General features: G+C 34.9%; 1 protein-coding gene across 14 annotated transcripts in view; it reads right to left on the minus strand.

Annotated features, from left to right (window-relative positions):
• The window catches only part of LMNTD1 (lamin tail domain containing 1), a 461495-nt gene that overhangs the window by 370438 nt on the left and 70313 nt on the right, over positions 1 to 20744 (minus strand). For 2 of the 14 annotated variants that reach the window (XM_078449999.2, XM_078449996.2), the window contains one exon: positions 17123 to 17273. The exons of the other annotated variants lie outside the window; for them this stretch is intronic. The gene's annotated coding sequence lies outside the window, so the exon portion shown is untranslated. The remainder of the gene's footprint in view (positions 1 to 17122; positions 17274 to 20744) is intronic. 14 annotated transcript variants of the gene reach the window in all.

Genomic DNA, 20744 nt, shown 5'->3' on the forward strand with positions numbered 1-20744 from the left:
ATACACATAATTTTTTTGTAAAGTGTTTTCTTTATATAGCAGTATGTTTTGAACTTTTTTCCACATCAGTACATACTGAATTCAGCAATTGTATGTATAGATTTATTCTATTTTCTCAGATTAATTGTTGATAGTGTCCTCTTTCACCATCAAAAGTAGCCAAGTGTGAACAATGAATTATGTGGTACCCTAATATAAAGCTACCTGATTAATGAATTGATAGTAGTGTACAAAACCATGATTTTTGCCATCATCACCCTATAAATTAACATTAAGAAATCACCCTTTTTTTTATGAATAAGGCTGCAGTGAACATCCACATACATATATCTTTGTGCATGTGTATGTATATTTGGATAAGTTCTTTAAGTCAAATTATGATGTTAACGGATAGTATACATTTACAATTTTTATATACTGTAAATTTTTTTCTAAAAAGCTATGCCATTTGCTACTCCCGTCAACACCTATGTTCCCATACCCTTAACAACCAACTCTGGATATTATACATTTTTTTTTGCCAATTCAATGGGCAAAATATCGTATCTCATTCCTATCTGAATTTAAGTTTCACTGATTACAATAGAAGTTAAATTATTTTTTCATTTTCATATTTTTTTTCCAATTTTTCAATGAGTTTCTTTTTCTCTTACTACTTTGCACATATTCTTTTATATTAAATGTAATATATAAGCTGTAAATATTTTCTCCCAGTATTTCACCTAGTTTCCCAATAGGATAAAAAACAAATGTGTCAATTTCAAAGCTATACCCATCAATTTTTTTTCTCCAAAAGTAGTTAAAATACATGTAACTCGAAGCCTACTTTCAAAATTTCTTATCTTCCAACATAAAAATTATATGTATATATATATATACATACATACATATATATGTATACACACACACAAAGCCATACATAAGTATTATAAAATATAGACAGGTATGGTCTACCAACTAAATATGTTGTGAATTATTTTAATTGTATATATCATTTCTCCAAATTTTACATTATTTTTTCAATAACAAATATTTTATTTACAACTTTGAGTACAACAAATAAATATGTATTGAATATAAATTACTCTAGCTCTTACATATAAAATCTCATCTCTTTAAAGGAAGCAAAACTTAATCAGATTCTTTTGCATTTTTCATACTTTGACTTCATTTCCTAATTTTATCTTCAACAAATTTCATCAAGGTTGAGTTAACTTTCATCCCGAGGTCAAAATGGATTGCATTGTCTGTCATCCTAGCATGGAGATGACACCTGAAATGTTACTCATATATTTTTTCTCAATAATTTATGAAGAAACGGAGATAACAGGCTTCTGTACCTCAAGAAAATGTTTAATGGTTTCCAAAGGTACAGAGAACAAGCAATTTATATATATATGTATATCATAATATGTATATTATTTTACATATATATGTATTATATGCATATATAATCATTCTATTCAATATTCTATAGGCAAAAGATTTCCCTGAAACACTTTCTCAAGTGAATACATGCTATTTGCCACAGGTGGTTATTAGGGTTAGTCTTTCTTTTTAGTTTGTATGAAAAAGCCACTTAATGGGGGGGGGGGGGGGTATTATCTTTTCTCTGAATAAATGCAGTGTTCATTAATTAACAAAAATTAAATATAAAAATAGAAATTAACAGTACCAGGAATTCTGATTAATAATATGATATTCATCCTTTAAATAGCATTTGTGTTTTATCAAAATCTCACTACAACTAACAGGCATTAAAATTAGATCTCAGCATTTTCATTATAACTTGATTTATGTCTAATGAGGCCTCATCATTTCCACACCTTTTATTTTTTCTTTTTAAAAATTTTTTTAACATTTATTAATTTTTGAAAGGCAGAGAGAGAGTATGAATGGGGGAGGGGCAGAGAGAGAGGGAGACACAGAATGGAAAGCAGGCTCCAGGCTCCAAGCTGTCAGCACAGAGCCCAACGTGGGGCTCAAACTCATGGACCAGGAGATTATGACCTGAGCCGAAGTCGGCTGCTTAACCGACTGAGCCACCCAGGCACCCCTCCACACCTTTTAATTAACAGGTGACAAAAAGGGCATATCTGGTCTGCTCAAAAAATACCATAGAACAGCAACTGGAAATAAATGATTTTTCCCTATTTAGGATCAACTTAATAAACTGTGGTAAATTAGCTGAACTGAAGCTTTCAGGTTTGGCCAATTTATCTATATATACATATGTACCAACATATTCTCAAATAAGACATCTAAATTATTAGATAAATATTCCTTTTATAGTAACTCCACACCTCTGTCCATTTTGCATACGGGTCACCTACACTAATTTATGACATTCTTCATACTCTTGAGACTCTCCATAGGGGTTCACTAATGACAGTCCAGGTGTGAGGAATAAAACTTGGTTTCCCTGCTATCTGACTCTATGCAATTGTTATAATTCCCTTGGCTCAGATTCAAGTTGTCATTGTTATATGAGATGAGACTGGAAAGGCAATATATAGCCGTCTCATTCCTCTGAGGATTTCAAAGCATTTTCATCATAGAAGGAGCTCTAATGGAAATCATGGTCCATCCTTAAAAGACTTGAGTGAAAAATTTTAAAAAGTAAAAGATCTTTTTCCTAATCTCTTAGGGTAATAAAGCTTGGTCACAGCCAATCCCACCCAAATCCCAGTTTGCTAGAACTCCACTAGTTTTCTGGCAGATTTGATCATTATTTCTAGAATGTAGTTTGTGTGAAATAAATTTTCTGCCAGCTTTGATCATTATTTCTAGAATGCAGTTTGTATGAAAGAAATCATTCATATATTTTTAAACTAGGTATTGATTTGAAGGTTTTTAATAGTCTGCAATTAAGGGAAAAATTTGACATCTTTGAATGGTTTTCTCCAATACCAATTATTCATAGCTGTACAGTGAAATTGGAATCACTGGATTGAATAGTTTTTCCTGTATGTCATCTGTTGATACTGAGAAATTCCTTTCTAATGTTCTAATGTTCTAATTCTGTCCTTCATTTATGACAATTAAGGAAGCTGTTAATCATTTAGACAAATCAGCTCACTATTGCTGCCCACAATGAATCCATGCAAGGGTTTTGGAGCTAGAGGAAACTGGAAAACTGGATTACATTTCAATTCTACCACTTAATAATTATGTGACCTAAGCAAATTACCTCTATTCTCTAAATCTCATAAAAATGGAGATTGTAATAGTCATCTCATAAGTTATTATGAGAATAAAATATTAAATGTTCAGCAGAGTGCGTGGCACTTTTAAGCATTCAAAAGGTGATGTTATTATTCTTATAACTTTTCTTTGGTGAATTATTTTATAATAAATGATGGCAATCTTTCATATCTTTCAAAACCATCATAAAAATTTAGCTCTCATACCAACATGCACTTATGAAATTGGGGAAAAATATAAAGCCCAATTGGCTAGGATAATCTTCTGAAGTGAGTAATTTTACACACTGCTGATGAAAGTACATGTGGGTATGTTCTTTCTGAAAATTTGGCAAAATATGTCAAAAATCTTAAATATATTCACATTGTTCAGGTCAGTGTTTCCTTCCCACTTACCCTAAGGTTTTAGTCATAAAGATATTCACTGAAGAGTAAATATAATACCAAAAGTTAGAATCAACTTATATATTCACTAGTTATGAATTATGGCTCAAAGATAGGTATAAAAGAAGTACAACTAAAATTCTAGACATTTTATCTAAAAAAACCTAAAAAGACTTTGAAAGACTAGAGAAAAAGTAAACTGTCTCAGGACCTGAAAAAGACATGGCAGTGAGTTACCTGGGTTTTCCTTTTGCTGGGGAAATAGTAACCTGTAAGTACCAATAGGCACAAGCAAACAAAGAGGCCCAAGGAAGAGCTACTTCTCTCTAACCAAAGTACTAGGAAAAGAATAGACTAGTGAGATAGAAAACTTTTAGATAATAACCACCCCTTCTCGATCCATCTAGTCCTGAGGGAGAGGGGTGGTTTGTTACTGCTTCCTACCTGGCCTCCACCAATACCACTAAGTGGGGGTGGTGGTCCACATAGCCCAGTGGAGGCCATGTAGACTGATACTCCTACTTTCTGGTAACAAGGCACCCCTCTACCACAGTGTCAGTGGAGACACCAAGTAGGGAATAGTAATGAGACACCCCTTTCCCTCAGGCCAGGGTGATGCCACTGGTAGCCTAGTGGGAAGGCTGACTCCTTTGACTACCTATCAGTCATAGGACTCTCCCTCAGCCCTTCTGGGTATCAACAGAGACCAGGTGGAGTATCTAGACTTCCACAATTACCTGCAAGTAAGGGAGTAGCTTCCCACCCTCTTCTCCTCTGGAATGGTGTCAGATAAAGTCTTCTGAGCCAGCAGAATTAAGTAAGACCCAGATTCTCAAAACATAATACTCTAGGGGAGCCTGGGTGGCTCAGTCAGTTAAGTCTCTGACTCTTGGTTTTGGTCAGGTCATGATCTCATGGTTCATGGGTTTGAGCCCTGCATTGGACTACGCACACTGGTAGTGTGAAGCCTGCTTGGGATTCTCTCTTTCTCTCCATCTCTCTCAAAATAAATGCCCTCTCTCTGCTCTCTCTCTCTCTCAAAATAAATAAATAAACTTTAAAAATACTCTAAATGTCTAGGAAATAATCAAAAGTCACTTGTCATACCAAGAAGAAGGAAAATCTCAACTTGAATCAGAAAACAAACAACAGATGGCCAACACTGAGGAAACAGATGTTGGAATTACCTGACAAGGATTTTATGGCAGCCATCATAAAAATACTTCAACAAGCTGAACATGCTTGAAACAAATGAAAACAATAGAAAAAAATTTTGATATCAATTAGAACTAAATGGAAATTTTAGAACTGAAAAATACAATAACTAAAAAATGAAAAGAAAAACTCAGTAGATAAGTTCGACAGAAGAATGGAGAACACAGAGAAAATAAACAGCACACTTGAAGACAGCATAATGGAAATAAACCAATTTGAGAAACAGACTGAAAAGAAAAATGAACAGAGCCTCAGGGAACTGTGGGACTGCAAGTAAGGATCTAACGTTTATGTCATTGAAGTCTCAGAAGGAGAAGAGAAAGAGGGAGGGCTGAAAAAGTAGTTTTTAGACAACTGCTGAAAAAGCCCCCATTTGGTGAAATACAGACATTTTCAAGAAACTGAGCAAATTCCATATAGAAACTCAAAGAATTCCACAATAAGACACATCATAGTCAAACTTCTGAAAACCAAACACATAAAAAAATTCTTTACAGCAGCAAGAGACAATGACACCTTACCTATCAGGGAAAAACAATGCAAATTACAGGGAATTTCTCAACCAAAACTATTAAGGCCTGTAGAAAGTGGCATAACATTTTCCAAGTGCTGAAAGAAAAGAGCAGTAGACCTAGAATTTTATATCCAGCAAAAATATCCTTCAGTAATGAAGAGGAAATCAAGATATTAGAAAGAAGAAGGAAAACAAAAAGAATTTATTACCAACAGACTTGCTTCAAAAAATGACTAAAGAAAGTTCCTGAAAGAGAAAGTAAATAATAAAAAAGGAATCCTGAAACATCAAGAGGGAAGGATGAGCAACTAAATAGTAAAACTGTGATAAATATAATAGACTTTTTTTATTGGTTTTTCTAAATTGTGGTTGACTATTGAAGCTAAAATGAGAGCATTGATTTGTTTAAAAAAAAAGTGTAAAATGCATGTATGTAAAAGAATAGTCAGAACTCATTCTATGGGGCCAGTATTACCTTGTTACCAGAAGTAGACCAAAATATTACAAGAAAACTAGAAACCAGTATCTCTTATGAGTATAGACCAAAAAAAATCCCCAACAAAACAAGCCAAATCTAGCAACATATAAACATATTAGCAAAATAAAGGAAAAAAACCATGTTATCATCTCAATAGACGCATAAAAAGCATCTGACAAAACTTTATCACCTTTTTAAAAAAAATTTTTTTTTTAGCTTTAATTTTGAGAGACAGAGCATGAATGGGGGAGGAGCAGAGAGAGAAGGAGACACAGAATCGAAAGCAGGCTGCAAGCTCTGAGCTGTCAGCACAGAGCCCGACATACCTTTTTTTTTTTTTTTTAAGCAACAAACTAGGAACAGAAGGGAACTTCCTCAAACTAATCTAAGAAAAACCCACAACCAAAATCTTACTTAAATGTGCAAGACAATGTTTTCCCCCTAAAATCAGGAACAAGAGAAGAATATTCACTCTCATCACTTCTATTTAGTATTGTGCTGGAAATTCTAGACAGGGCACTTAGTCAAGAAGGAAAAAATAAATAAATAAAGGAATCCAAACTGAAGAGGAAGAAATAAAAGTATTTACAGATATATAAATTCAATGCAGTTCCCATTAAAATCCTAGGTGAATCTTTTTCTTTGCAGAAATTAACAAACTGATTTTAAAGTTCGTATGGAAATGCAAGGGACCCAGAACTGCCAAAACAATCTTGAAAAAGAACAAAGTTCTTGGAGGATTCATACTTCCTCATTTCAAAACATACTACAAAGCTACCTTAATCAAGACGGTTGGTACTGACAAAGCTAGGTGTATAGATCAATGAAACAGAAATGATACCCAATTGCTTTTTGAAAAGCTAGCCAAAACAATTCAATGGAGGGGAAGAGTAGTCTTTTCAACAAATGGTACCAAACAACCAGATATCACATGCAAAAAAAAAAAAAAAAAAAAGAAGTTGCACCTCTTCCCTACACTATATACAGAAATTAACCCACAGTGGATCACAGACCTTAATGTAAGAACTAAAACTATATAACTCTTAGAAGAAAACACAGGAGTAAATATTTGTGACCTTTGGTTAAGCAAAGGCTTTTAAGATATGACACCAAAAGCACAACTGATCAAAGAAAATAAATAAATAAATAGGAATTCATCAAAATTAAAAACTTTTATGCTGTGAATAATACCATCAGGAAAGTGAAAAGACAATCTATAGAATTGGAGAACCTATTAGCATATCACATATCTAATAAAGAACTTGTATCCAGAATACACATATGTACATGTAAATGTGTGTGTGTGTGTATGTATATATATATATATATCCATGTGTATGGAGATATATATATATATATATATATATATATATATATCCATGTGTATGGAGATATATATATATATATATATATATATATATATATGTATCCATATACACATATCTATGTGTGTGTGTATGATAAAGTATAAGATAAATAACACAATTAAAAAATAAGTGAAGAATTCAAATAAATATTTCTTCAAAGAAGATATACAAAGAGCCAATAAGTACATTAAAAAATGTTCAACATCACTGGTATTTAGTGAAATGCAAATCAAAACCAGTTCCCCAGAATGATTTTATTAATTTTTTAAAGAACAGAAAATAACAAATACTGGCAAGGATGTAGAGAAACTGGAACCGTCATACATTGTTGGAGAGTATGTAAAATGGTATGCAGTCAATTAGAAAAAGAGTTTGGCAGCTCCTCACAATGTTAAATATATAGTTACCATATGACCCAGCAATTTCACTCTCAGGTATATACCCAAGAGAAATGAAAACATACATCTCCACAAAAACTTACACACAAATGTTCAAAGCAGCAATAGTCATAACAGCCAAAAAGTACAAACAGTCCAAATACCCATGAACTGATATATGAATAAATAAAGCACAGTATTTCCATACAATGGAATATTATTTGACAATTAAGAGAAATGAAGTACAGATACATGCCACACATAAATGAGCTTTGAAAACATGTAAGTAAAAGAAATCAGTCATAAAAGGCCCCACATTTTATAATTCCATTTATATTAAATATCCAGAAGAGGCAAATCTAAAGAAACAGAAAGTAGATTAATGGTTCCCAGGGCTGGAAAGCTGAAGAAGGGTTGGGGAGAAATAGGAGGAATGGACTGGTTGCTTATGGGTATGAAGTTTCTTTTGGGGGTGATGAAAATGTCCTAAAATTTATTGTGGTGGTGGTTTTCCAACTGTGAATATACTAAAAAACACTGTATTATCTACTTTAAATGGGCAAATTGTGTGGTATGTCAACTACATCTCAACAAAGTTGTTTAAACTGTCAATAACAATTAAGAACAAAAATTTTAATGATATGGGTAAATTATTATGTGCTAACATTAAGAAAAAAGCTGAAAGTAAAATTATTTATCCATATATGTCCAACTATATGTAAAGGATACAGTGCCTATTTTCTAAATTTCTTATTTTCACTTATTTGTCTATTAAAGTATTCATTTACACATTTTCTTCTATTTTTCTGTGTATTTATCTTCGGTTTCCTTAACTTGGCAATAGGAGCTCTGTGACCAAAACTCAATTTTGCATTTCTTTCTCATTTCTCACACAGTACCTGCTAAGGTAATTTGTATTTAGTGAATAATAAAAAATGTTGCTAACTTATTAGACAGCTGACTCTAGTATATTGAAATTTTAGACATAGGACTGAATACATGTGTTTAAGAATAACATTTCCATCTCCATGACATTTGAGTACGGAAATAGATCCAACAATGGTCCACTTAGAAAATATTTACTCTATTGTATTTAATTCCAACTATTTTCATTTGAACAATTTGTACCCAGTGTTAGATTGAAATAAAAGAAATTATTTGGGAATATAGATGATCTTTTATCCAATTTCATTCTTTATACTAAAGATATAATTGAGGTAATTAGGTATCAAAGTAATCAGAAAATAAAAATTTATATTGAAAGTAATCATAATGGTAACAATAACTAACATTATTGAGCATTTACTCTATGTCTCACATGACTCCAGGCACTTTATAATTTCATTAAATTATCTCCCAAATCCTAAGAGATCAGTATTATTATTATTACCTTCTTTTTACAGATAATGAAATAGAGGCCTGCAGAGTTTATGAAATTTGTCCAAGTTCACAAAGTTTATAAATAACAAAGATTCAAAGCGAGGTTTGCTTGATTCCAGAGACTGAGATTTACACTACAAAGCTGTATATCTTCAATTTACCAAGAACATGTTGTCTCTGAAAATCATACAGCTCAATCAATTCTCTCCTTTCTGGAATTAAGTTGATTAAAGATTTAAGTAAGTTGGTGAGTTATAATGACTATAAAACAAGGAGTCCTGTCTCTCCCTTTTCTCCAAATAAAAAAATGAGGTATTTTGGAGAGATGCTTTTCCTAAGTTTCATAGCTTTGGCGATTTTGGACCAGAAAAGGTAATTCCACCCCATTTCAATCCCTTAAGTAAACTTAGCCACCTTGCTGAGTGATACTAGTGCCTTCTAAAGAGTGACTTCAATATCTGCATTACAGTTCCAGAACCTCTCAAGCTCTGCTCTCTTGCTGTCACCTTCCCCCACTTGTTTCTTTTTTTAAAGTTTGTAAATTTATTTTGAGAGAGAGAGAAAAAGCATGAGTGGGGGAGGGGCAGAGAGAGGTGGAGAGAGAGAATTCTAAGCAGGATTGAGCAACCCAGGTACCCCTGGTTTTTTTTGTTCGTTTGTCTGTTTTTTTGCTTCTTATCAAACTCTTTCTCTTTATGAAGACTTTGGCCTGGTGACTCAATTTAGATTCTAGCACCACTGTCCTTTTGCCCACTGTGCTTTTGCCCACTGTGCTAATACTTTGATAAATGACACCTCACTTGCCTCCTACCTCTTGGATCCCTGGACCCCACTTTCATCAAACCATACACACATGTACACACACAGAGAACAGGGAAGAAGGGTCTGACAAGAGTAGGCAGGCCATGCTAATGAAAGCAGGCAACACATAATTGTCTCCAGCAATACCTTTCCAGGTCACATTTATAGAGACTTACACATTATTTAGGAGGCATTATCTCAGAAGAACCTGAGAGCATTTCCTGACCTCTGGGGTGGAAGTGCAGAGAAATCATGGAACAAAATGAACTCTTCAAAAATCTAGTAAAATTCTGCATATTTATCTTAGGGGAAAAAATAAACCTCTAGGGAAGAAATTCTTAAACAATTCTGGGTCACTAATTTTAAGTTCCATAATGTATTTTGCAGAAGGAATAGTCCAAAAGAAGACAATTTCAAATCAATAAATTCAAACTAAGACACCAGGGAAAGGGGAAATGTGAAATAAATGAAACCAGAGGTAATAAACTTTAGGATTTGTTGACAGTGTTTGTTGAAGAAGAAAGAGGAGAAAGAGGAGAGGGAAAGAGGGCAGGCAGGCAGGCAAGAAGGAAGAGGGAGGGAAGGAAAGAAGAAGGAGGGAAAGGAGGAAGGTGGGGAGGGAAGGGAGGGAGTGAAAAATGAACTTATTCACTTTTTTGAGAAAGACATGAACTTTTTGTCAAAAATATTTCAGTAACTGAAATTCCATTAACGTTTCTAGAAAACTAAAACGTTCTTTTTCTCTTTTTGCTCAATTATTGTCTCCCCACTCTGAATCTAACCTCTTCCTTCAGACATCATCGATTAGTGTTTTCCTTCACTGTGATATTTGTCATCTGTACTTAGGGCTTTTGATTCTTCTTGCCTAAACTTCAACAGTTGCACACTGCCTGGTCCAACCCCCTAACCTCCACTACCCACTCTCTGCCTCCCAAGTGCTTAGGCCACCTCTAGCACAGCTACTATTACATCTCTCTCTTGCCCCCCAAAAATCATAAAGTCCAAATATGCCTAGCAGATAAGCCCTTCTATCGTTTGGCCTCAACCTGTGCTTCCAACTAACCTTAAATCTCGGCTCTTTGCTTCTTAATAACAAACCTTAACATTTTGATGGCAAACAAGCAGTAATGCCTACTAAGTCCCAGTCATAGGCACCTGTCTTGCTATCAGGAGAGTTGTAAAGGAAGCAGTAGAAGCAGTCCGTCCCCAGACAAACTCACAGCCTAATGAAGGCAAAATTAACTCCAGCAACAAACTTAGAGTTATAATGAAGATGCACTTGCACTTACTCAGATGATACTTTCTACAGAAGATCTGAGGAAGGGCAGAAACTACAACATATAAAGCACTTATGAGGCAACATTAGGATCATATATACGTGAGAACTGAGTATAGGTAATACTGTTCATTAAGCTTTGTACTAAAACTGATGGGAGAAACTTCCAAATACATCTTTATTCACTTACAATCCTCTTTTATTCTGATCCACTCAAGATGACACAAATTTACCCTCTTCTTTAAGGAATAGATGTGAGTTGGCAAGAAATATAAGATTCTGATCATACTGGACCAGGTTATTGCTGCTATGAAGTTAGCCTTCATTTTCCAAGTAGGCTTTCAAAATAATGGAGACGGGTGGCAGTGAGTGGCTAGCCCATCAAGCCAACATCTCTTGATCCTTGAAAGAACTCACTCACCAAAGGCCTTGTCAGATATGTTATCTAACTAGTGGATCAAGGAAATTTACTTTCATGAACACAAACAGGCATTTTTCACAATCACGATTATTTACAGATGCAAATGCTGTGTAAAATATAGTGCCTAAACTCAGCGGTGATTTAACACTATTTCCATAATGAATGTTCAAAAGAATTAATCAAAGACCCTCCTACTGAACATGTAATAGCTTTTAATAATCTAAGGGCTTCTTCAATTATTTGAATTAAAATAAAAATTGAGGATTAAAAACTACAGGATTCTCCATAGAGTTCACAACAAACCACCAAAGAATATACTCAAAGCAAACAAATTTCATTGGTATAAACAAGACATTATATCTGATCCAAACAGTTGTAATTCAAGAACGAAAGTACATGAATTCGTTCAGGATTCAAATATAGATATATGCCTGTAACATAAAGAAATTGATTATTGGTTTGACTTGTTCTTCAATGATTATGCAATAGGAAACTCCTGTGCCAATATAACTTACCCTATCCACTAAATATTAGAGTCTTCCATTTTGGAGCTAAAGCAAGAAAAAAAAATGCTTTCTTTTTGTTTGTTTGAATTTTACATAACCCTAAACTACTTCAAAAGATTTTTTAATTTAAAAATATGTTTAAAAATTTTAAATTGTTGTCATATAGATTAAAAAATAGTTGTTTGAACCAAAGTCAAACTCACTGTGTGTGTGTAAACACAATCATTATCTCACCACATGATTTTTAATTTTTTTTTTAATTAGGTATTTTCTACCCTTGTAATGTGAGTATATTTAACAAGCTACCAAAGAAAACTATTCTTACAGCTCAAATAGATTGCAATAGTATTGAATGAATTTCATCCCTCTAAACTCTTCTGAAGAGAATGTGCAAGCATGTGGTTTTATTTACAGTTTCCCCTTCCTGCACCCATAGATCACTATGACTTAAAAGTATGGGTTCATGTTTTTTTCTGGAAGTTTCTACACATTACAAAGAGTAGCAGAGAAAACACACCAATAACGTTGCTATGGTTTTAGTGGCCATTTCTTGAGCCGCTGATCACATTCTACTTGATGTTGCTATTGTGTTTAAACCCAGGCAGGTTGTGTCTTGTTCATGTTTCTATCCTTCTCAGTGCCTCACTATGCACATTGTAGATACTGATTAAATATTTGCTAAGTGACTGCCCAAATAAATGAATAACTAATAACTGCAGTTGTACTTCTATTCAGAAGAGAAAACTGGAACAAACCTACCTGTATGCCTTTACTGGATGAAATGAAAAACTGTATTCTAATGGAAGTAATTTGGATTTCACTATGACTCATCAAGGTCCTTCTCAGTTTTAACTTTACTCTCAAAATCACAAATTGAAAAGAGAAAAGTATAAGTGTGCCTCTGAAATTTCTTAGAAGTTTTTTATTATTCTGATGAAGAATAAATGACTGACACAGTTTGGGGGTGTTTTCAGAATTGAAGGTCTTGGGGAGGATTGTTTTATCATTGAAATGCATTCTCTAATTCCTTCTTTACACACACACACACACACACACACACATGCACACACACATACACACAAGTACACACCAATAAGATGTCACATCTTAAGAAATTTTGGAGTACCTCCTAATTTAAGCCTGACCCTTAAATATTGGTGATCCCTAGGGTTTTGTCTTTGGTCCATTTCTTTACTTACTCTTCATGTTCTCACTGAATGATGATGTTCACTTCCATGGTTTTAACTTCCACCTATATGCTTAGAACTTCTAAATCATTCTAACACTGACCTTGTCTTAAACTTCAAATTCCTATATCCATCTGCTTAATAACATCTATACCTGGATACTTCTTACTTTCCTAAATTCAAAACTTCAAAACCACATCTCCTCACTCTCTAACTCACACTAACAAAATTGGCTAAATCTTTTCTCTCAATTATTAGCATTTCCGTCTGTTTAGTCATAAGAAAACAAAAACCTAGAGTTTTATTCTAGACCTGGTGTCGGAAAACTACATTCCATGTACATATTTTCATAACTAAAGTTTTATTGGAACACAGCAACACCCATTCATTTATATGTGTTGATGGCTGCCCTTCTACTACAATGGCACAGTGGAGTGAGGCAGAGGCCATATGGCCCACAAAGCCTAAAATATTTGCTATTTGGCCCTTTATTTAAAGAAGTTTGCTGGCTCCTATCTTAGATCATTCCCTCTCTCAGAAGGCAAAAGCTACCTATTTTTTCTTCCTATATATTTCTCAAATTCATTCCTACCACCTCTCAAACTTAGGCTCTCACATGGATGATTGCAACAACCTCCCAACCCCCATCACTCACCTACTACCAGAATGATACATCTAAAACACACATTTCATTGTTATACTGTTGTGGAAAACTCTTCACAGGTCTCTAACATTCTTGCACATCTTGTGAGCAGAGGCATTGAAAGCTTTTATTCCAGATTATCTTTTCAAGAATATTTGTATGGCAAACATCCTTAGAAAATATAGTGTCTCACTCTAGGAGAGAACAGATTTTTTTGCTGTACACAGTATAATAAAAATAATCTCTTCCCCCAGGGAAAGATTGGGCAAGTTTGCATACATCTTCCTTATAAAATATTGGGGAATTCTGAGCTTTGGGTCTCTTGGCTGTGATGCAAAACCACTGTTGCACAATATCCACCTGGGCCCATCTTCCTGTTGCCCCCATGGAAGGAAAACCATATGAATTTGAACCTCACCCTGTCATGAGTAACAAAATCCTTTGTCTCTGACCCAGGAGTCTTGTGTCCAAGCATTTATGAAACTCTAACAGCCTAACTTGTTAGCTTGCAAAGTGATTAAAATCTCAAACCCTTCACAGTCTGTAACATTCAGCCCCTCTCTATTTCTCTCCAATACCTATAGACTGAAGTCCAAGTGCCTTAGCCCTCAGTACTCTGAGTGGATCTGTCCCTCTACCATCCTTCTCCTCATAGTAGTTACTCATGGTCCACAGCTGATCATAGTTCTCCAATTAGCACATCCTATTCTGTATCTTCCCATCTTTCTCACCTTGTCCCTTCTGCTTGAATTGCCTGCTAGTCTCCCCAACCAGAGTTCTTCTTTTCCCCTTTCTCACCTCAGACTTTTTTTAGCCTGAAACCTCCTTTTCATACCATAAACACAGTGCAGGCATTATCCCCATTTGACAGCATCCATTCCTAGGTTAAATTCAGATTCCTTCTTGTGGGTTTCCAGAGCACCCTGAGAACTACTCAATCAGCCCTTACCATATTTGTGGAAGTGTCCATCTGTGTGTCTGTCTCACCCGTAAGACCCAGAGTTATTTGAATAAAGAGACAGTATCTTCTTCATCTTGGTATCCCCAGCACCTCATTTGATGCTAGTACCTGTGAATGCTCAGTAAATATTTGTTGAACTGATAAGAACTGAAATAAACTAAACTGATTTTATTAACTCTAATGCCCTTACTTCTCACTCAAAGAAAAAAAAATAATCCTTTTCTTTGTATTCTTAAACTGGGAAAATTGGTTTCCTGCTTCCTTTTTAAATGCTATTCTCCTTTTTAGAATATGACTCATTAAGACTTAAGTCCTTCCAGGAGAGGTAAGAATTTAATAAAACATTCTATAGAGGTTTGATATTTCTCTAAATCTAGTTTTATTCCCCAAACCATATTGGATTAGTCAAATGATTCTTGATATAAGTAACTGAAAAGAAAAGCAGCCCAATTCTTTAACACTAAGCACTTGAGGATTGTACTGAATAATGCCAGAGAATATAGGCCATGTGAATAGACTCAGCATTGCCTGAGTACTCTGTCTCCTGGGAAAACCCCCTGATTAGGGCACTGAATTATCAGCTCTAAAGGAAGTGTTTTCTAGTCTTTAGTTAACCAGGTGAGACAATGTGTCACACTGGTGCAGGAGGTGGGAAGGATGTCATCATTCTATTGTTCAGGACCATCTCGCATAAAGTGTGTGGTGAGAAATTCATCTTTTGGAAAGCACACAGAGCACTCTGACACCAGGCCTTTTAGAACATCCCCAAGCACTTAAAAGTTTACAAATGGTGGAGACTGCTTACCATTCCCTTGATTGCCCTGGGGAAGGATTTATGCTTTTAAAAACTGAAGAAGAAAGGAAAAGAAAAAAGAAGAGTGGGGAGGAGAAGAAACCATTGTTAGCATCCTAGGTTTTTAAAGGCTTCCTTATACGGTTCTCACTGATGCACATAAAATAATTCCAGGCAATGTAGTTTCTCACCTAGAGGCTAGTATTGATATATTGAGGCTTCCAGATAATTCTTACAAACCCAAATGAACCCATCCATCCACAATGCGGTAGGTAGACTAAACACTCACCGCACCATGCATTCCAATTAAGGAATTCTGTATCTAATGAAACTTGGCTAAAATATCTTTGAATATTTTATTGGGTACAGTATTTACACACTCTAGGGAAAAATCTTTTCTTACAGCTTCCCACTGACTTTTCTGAATAATATAATCGCTGGTCCCTGTGAACCTAGATTAAGAAATTTAACCTGACAATTCAATCAGTCCTACAACTGCTGTCATTAAAATACTAATTCTTTAAAAATTTGGTGGTAGAGGGGCGCCGGGTGGCTCACTTGGTTAAACACCTAACTTTGGCTCAGGTCATGATCTCACGGTTCATGAGTTGGAGCCCCACATCAGGCTCTCTGTTGTCTGCACAGAGCCTGCTTCAGATCCTCTGTTTCCCTCTCTCTCTACCCTCCCCTGCTCTCTCTCTCTCCCAAAAATAAAAAATAAAAATAAAATAAATAAAAACGTGGTGGTGGAAAAGGGACATGGTCTGCCTTCACCTCAAGCTACATTACAAAACCAAAAATATGCCCCCTCCCTAGTTAAAAGGCAGGGCTCTAGCCTAAGTATAAATCCATATTGCATCAGGACAACCCTTCACAACAACTAGCTTGTCCTTTTCTGAATCCTTTGCTTACTACCAATGGTAAGTGTAATGCATCAAATTACTTAAATATAATCCACCAAAGTATTAATGAATTAATGACCTAAGACATATATATTTTGACTTCATATAAGTGGGAATGATTTCAGGATTTGAAATATCTTGTTGAAACATTTGGCTATAAAAATAACAGATATATTTAGTATAAGAACCTATTTCTTATCATCTTACTAATACTTTGATATTGGAGAAAAAGTCTGAAAATTCCTAGTCTTTTTTGCTTTCTTATAAAATCTATGGTTAGTATGTCTTTTTTAAGACAGCAGGAAAAAAAACTTTAAATAAGCTATGGCAAAATTAAGTTTATTGTTTATTTTAAAAGACATCGGTAGTGACATTTACATATATGCAAGATGTTTTTGTCTATTTCCTAAAATAAAAATTTTATGAAAGAAAAAGTTCAGGATTTTGAGAACTAATCAATGCACTTAAAATGCTAAGCATAACAGATGCTCGGTAGGGAAATATGTTCAAAATAGCTAGAAAGTAGCTCTCCAATAATGTTGACAATGCAAGATTTTGCAAAAGAGAATTGCAACAAAAGAAGACCTGCGTATTTAATTCATTAGCTTTAATTTCTCCCTGAATATCAAGGGATTAAATTCATTTGCATCAGGCTTTGGTGTTAATCCGAAGAATTTATTAGCTCCTCTCCAGCATTGTTTTAACAGTACTTACTGTTTTCTTTCTAGATGTTCTGAGATTTTAACCTCGTAGGTTCCAGGAAGTTTCAGCAGAATATCAAGGTAAAATCACCATTCTTTCAGGCTTGGACTCCTGGGGCAGCTACAGCCAGGTTTGTTGTGGGTTGTCCCAGGCAGCAGCTGTGCTGTTACAAGGGAATGTTCTCCATTTAACTGGGCATGGTCTACTGCATTAGTTATATGAGTAAATAACAGGCAAGGGTGTATTGTATGAAAGTTTGTGCTTGACTGGCTCAAGTATGTTTATTATAATAGATTTTAAAATATTCAGATGACATATGCTTACAAAAGCATGGTGGTAATTATAAAATCTATGGTCTATTGTGCCGATCACTACTTATCTTCCTGACTACCATCTTTGTTCTAAGAAGGATGACCATTTTAAGATAAAAGTTCCAGGTCTGTAGGATGCATGATGTGAAAAATTGTTTTCATGATTGTTTATCAATTCTACTCTCTTAGAGACACTAATTTTCTGACTCATCACAGCTTTTTATTTTTCCCTTTAAAAGAGTTCTACCATATTGTACATTAAGCTTTCATTATGTTGATGTTTTTCACAGTTTTATTTTACATTTAACTTCCTATCATTGTTGTATCCTTGAGTTGTTGGTTTGCATGACAGCATTTACTCCAGTACAGATAAGAAGCACATGCATTTCAGCACTCCTGAGAAGTAAGGTTTTAATGACAATGGTAATTCTAAAGCAAGGATTTCAAAACTTACAAATGACCTAATGACACTAGAAAAATATTCTATTTATAGCTCATGCTGCATATATAACAATTTGGTATTTATTTCTCTTTCTTATGACAAGGAAATGAGCCCCTTGTTTATTATAAGAAAAACAGTAGCTGTCTATAATTAAAGACCATATTTCTTGATTCAAACCTGAACATCGAAATTGATAACTCTTAAATAAAAAATTCCAGCTACTGCCTACCCTTTAAAAAAATTTCTTCACATAAGTGGCATGATTTAAGATTGGCTCATTCCTGTCCAGTTTGCTTGCAATATTCAAAAGCAGCAATAATATTTGCTTTCTTAATGCAAAGGACTGCATCCAGGTATTGTCCTCAAAATCATCAAATCTGTTTATGCAGATTTATCTGTCTAGGTTCTTGCCTCTAAATGCATTTGAATCAGAGCTACTCATAGTACTGACATATTTTATGTTTGCAGATTAGATTACTCTGCTGTGCTGTTAAAAATTCATCTTCAGTAAAATGAGATAGGATGATTTCTAATCTTTTATGTTCAAACTTTCTATGTTGTTGAATTCTCCAAGGAAATGGGAATCATTTCCTATGGTAGTATTTTTTATGGTTTACAAGCCTCAAAATGTGGAGTTCTTTCTTAATCATTTCTGCAGTAATGACTGAGGCCTTTTGCTGTCATTTACATAGGAAATGTAGTTGGTATTGGGACCCAAGAGAGCACAAGTTGAGACAAGTACAAACAAATTGAAAGAGAAATACTAGCAATGTCCTAAGAAGCAGAAACTGTCTAATTCTCTGTTATTAAATTAAAAGTGATATGAACTAATGAAAGCAGCAAATCTAGGTGCAACGTGAATATGGGATTAAAAACATACAAAGGGGAAAATAAGAAGTCCTTCCATCAAGGTTGCAATATGATGAGATATCACCATTTTCAGAAGCTGAACTTCCAAAGAAACACACAGTCCCACTGGTGTTTTCACAGAAAGTTGTTTTGGGAAAGAAGGAAAAAGAAAACTGTCAATATTCTAGCAATAACTGAGGTTCCTGTGTTATGTACACAGGAGATTCAACTGAACAGGAGGATGAATGAGAGAATAGAGGTTTTCATATCTATATATACATACATTAGCTTAAAAAATTAACAGATTCACTATCCAGTTTTTTGTATTATTTTCATAGTTTTATTATAAATATAAATACATATGAGATATATTCTCCCAGATGTACACCAAATTCTTCGTGGTGACTACTTCTGGGAAATGACATTGTGGAGTGAGAAATGGTGGAGAACCTCCACTTTTTAATTTGTAGAATTCAGTATTATTTTTTTCTGTGCATGTATTTTATGCAGTAAAATGTATATCTCTTTCCTTTGAAATTCATAAATAGAAGCTATCATATATCCTGGAGTTAAAAAACAAAAACAAACCTATCCTGGCCATCCATACTAAGAATTAATTTGTGCTGAGCTAAACCCTTGTGACAAGTTTAATAACTAAGACTTCTCAACTTTAGTTATTTAGTGGCTATTTTCTCTAGAACAAATTATTTTAAAGTGAAATTCCAACGTAATATGGGCAGGCAGTATATTGTTTCTAATGTTACTGCCCTTTTTTATTAATAAAAATGCAGCCCAGCATTAAACTTAATCACTGCCTGCCAGGGGATACATAATCACAATACAGGATTTACCAATTTCCCCAAGAGCTTGATATAGGCAGGCTGGCTCAGGGATTTCTTTCACTTGCCATGTTTGCATTTCCTGTAGGATACAAGTGATAGAAAATACACATATGTGACACAGAGTCTAAAGGACTCACAGTTCATAATATTCCGGTTATAGGGTGAGCCAGAGATTAAGCTGCTGTAAGCAGTGGCTTCTATTTTGACACTCCCTCCTAAATCCTGTCACCTCTCAAAAATAATCATCACGTCTTCTGTTTTGATGCCAGCCATAGCCCTGGTCATTTCATATACATCTCATATAAACTATATCTAAAATGTAATTCACTGGACTCTCATCCTTTGTGAAATGTTGCAGGTAGGATTTTCCAGGAAATAGATTCTAAAACAGAAGTTTGCACACAGGATGTTACAGGATGTGTTCATGGGGGTCAACATCTATACAAATGTGAAGGAAGTCAGATTGCACAGAGAAAGCAATTGGGCTGCATGGGAGTTCCAACAGAGGCTCATTCAATCTTATGGTGACCTCTGCAACTAAAATGGCCATGTAAAATTGTCCCAAGTTAGAGCAAGGTTAGACATTAGTCTACTGAGTAGACTAGGCTTTAGATGCAGGCTGGGGCAGTACATTGGGAAAAATGGCTCTTTTCAGCCCAGCACTGTCACCAGAGAAGGGATACTCAGCTGTAAGAAGTCTGCCATCATACTCCCAACAGCTGGAGGAGTTAGTGCTTCCATCCAGAAGGGTGGAGCTGAGCAATGCTCCACAGGGGCCAGCACGTTAAATATACCAACCTCTTTCTAAAAGAGCAGTTGGCACTTACCAGAATAAATCATTTAACTGAGACTCTTCTGTTTGGTTCATTTGTACATTCTTTTTTTCTTTTTAATGTTTGTTTATTTTTGAGAGAGAGAGAGAATGTGAGCGGGGGAGGGCAGATAGAGAGAGGACACAGAATCTGAAGCAGGATCCAGGCTCTGAGCTGTCAGCACAGAGCTAGATGAGGGGCTCGAACTCACGAACTACAAGATCATGACCTGAGACAAAGTTGGATGCTTAACCAACTGAGCCACCCAGACATCCCCTTTTGTACACTCTTAATATGGACCATACATAAATATCCTCTAGTTTATTTATTCATTAATTCATTCAGTTTGTTTCAATCTAATAACTAGGTGTTGAGTAC

The sequence above is a fragment of the Panthera onca genome, chromosome B4 (assembly GCF_046562875.1).
Source record: "Panthera onca isolate mPanOnc1 chromosome B4, mPanOnc1 haplotype 2, whole genome shotgun sequence".
Taxonomy (NCBI): domain Eukaryota; kingdom Metazoa; phylum Chordata; class Mammalia; order Carnivora; family Felidae; genus Panthera; species Panthera onca.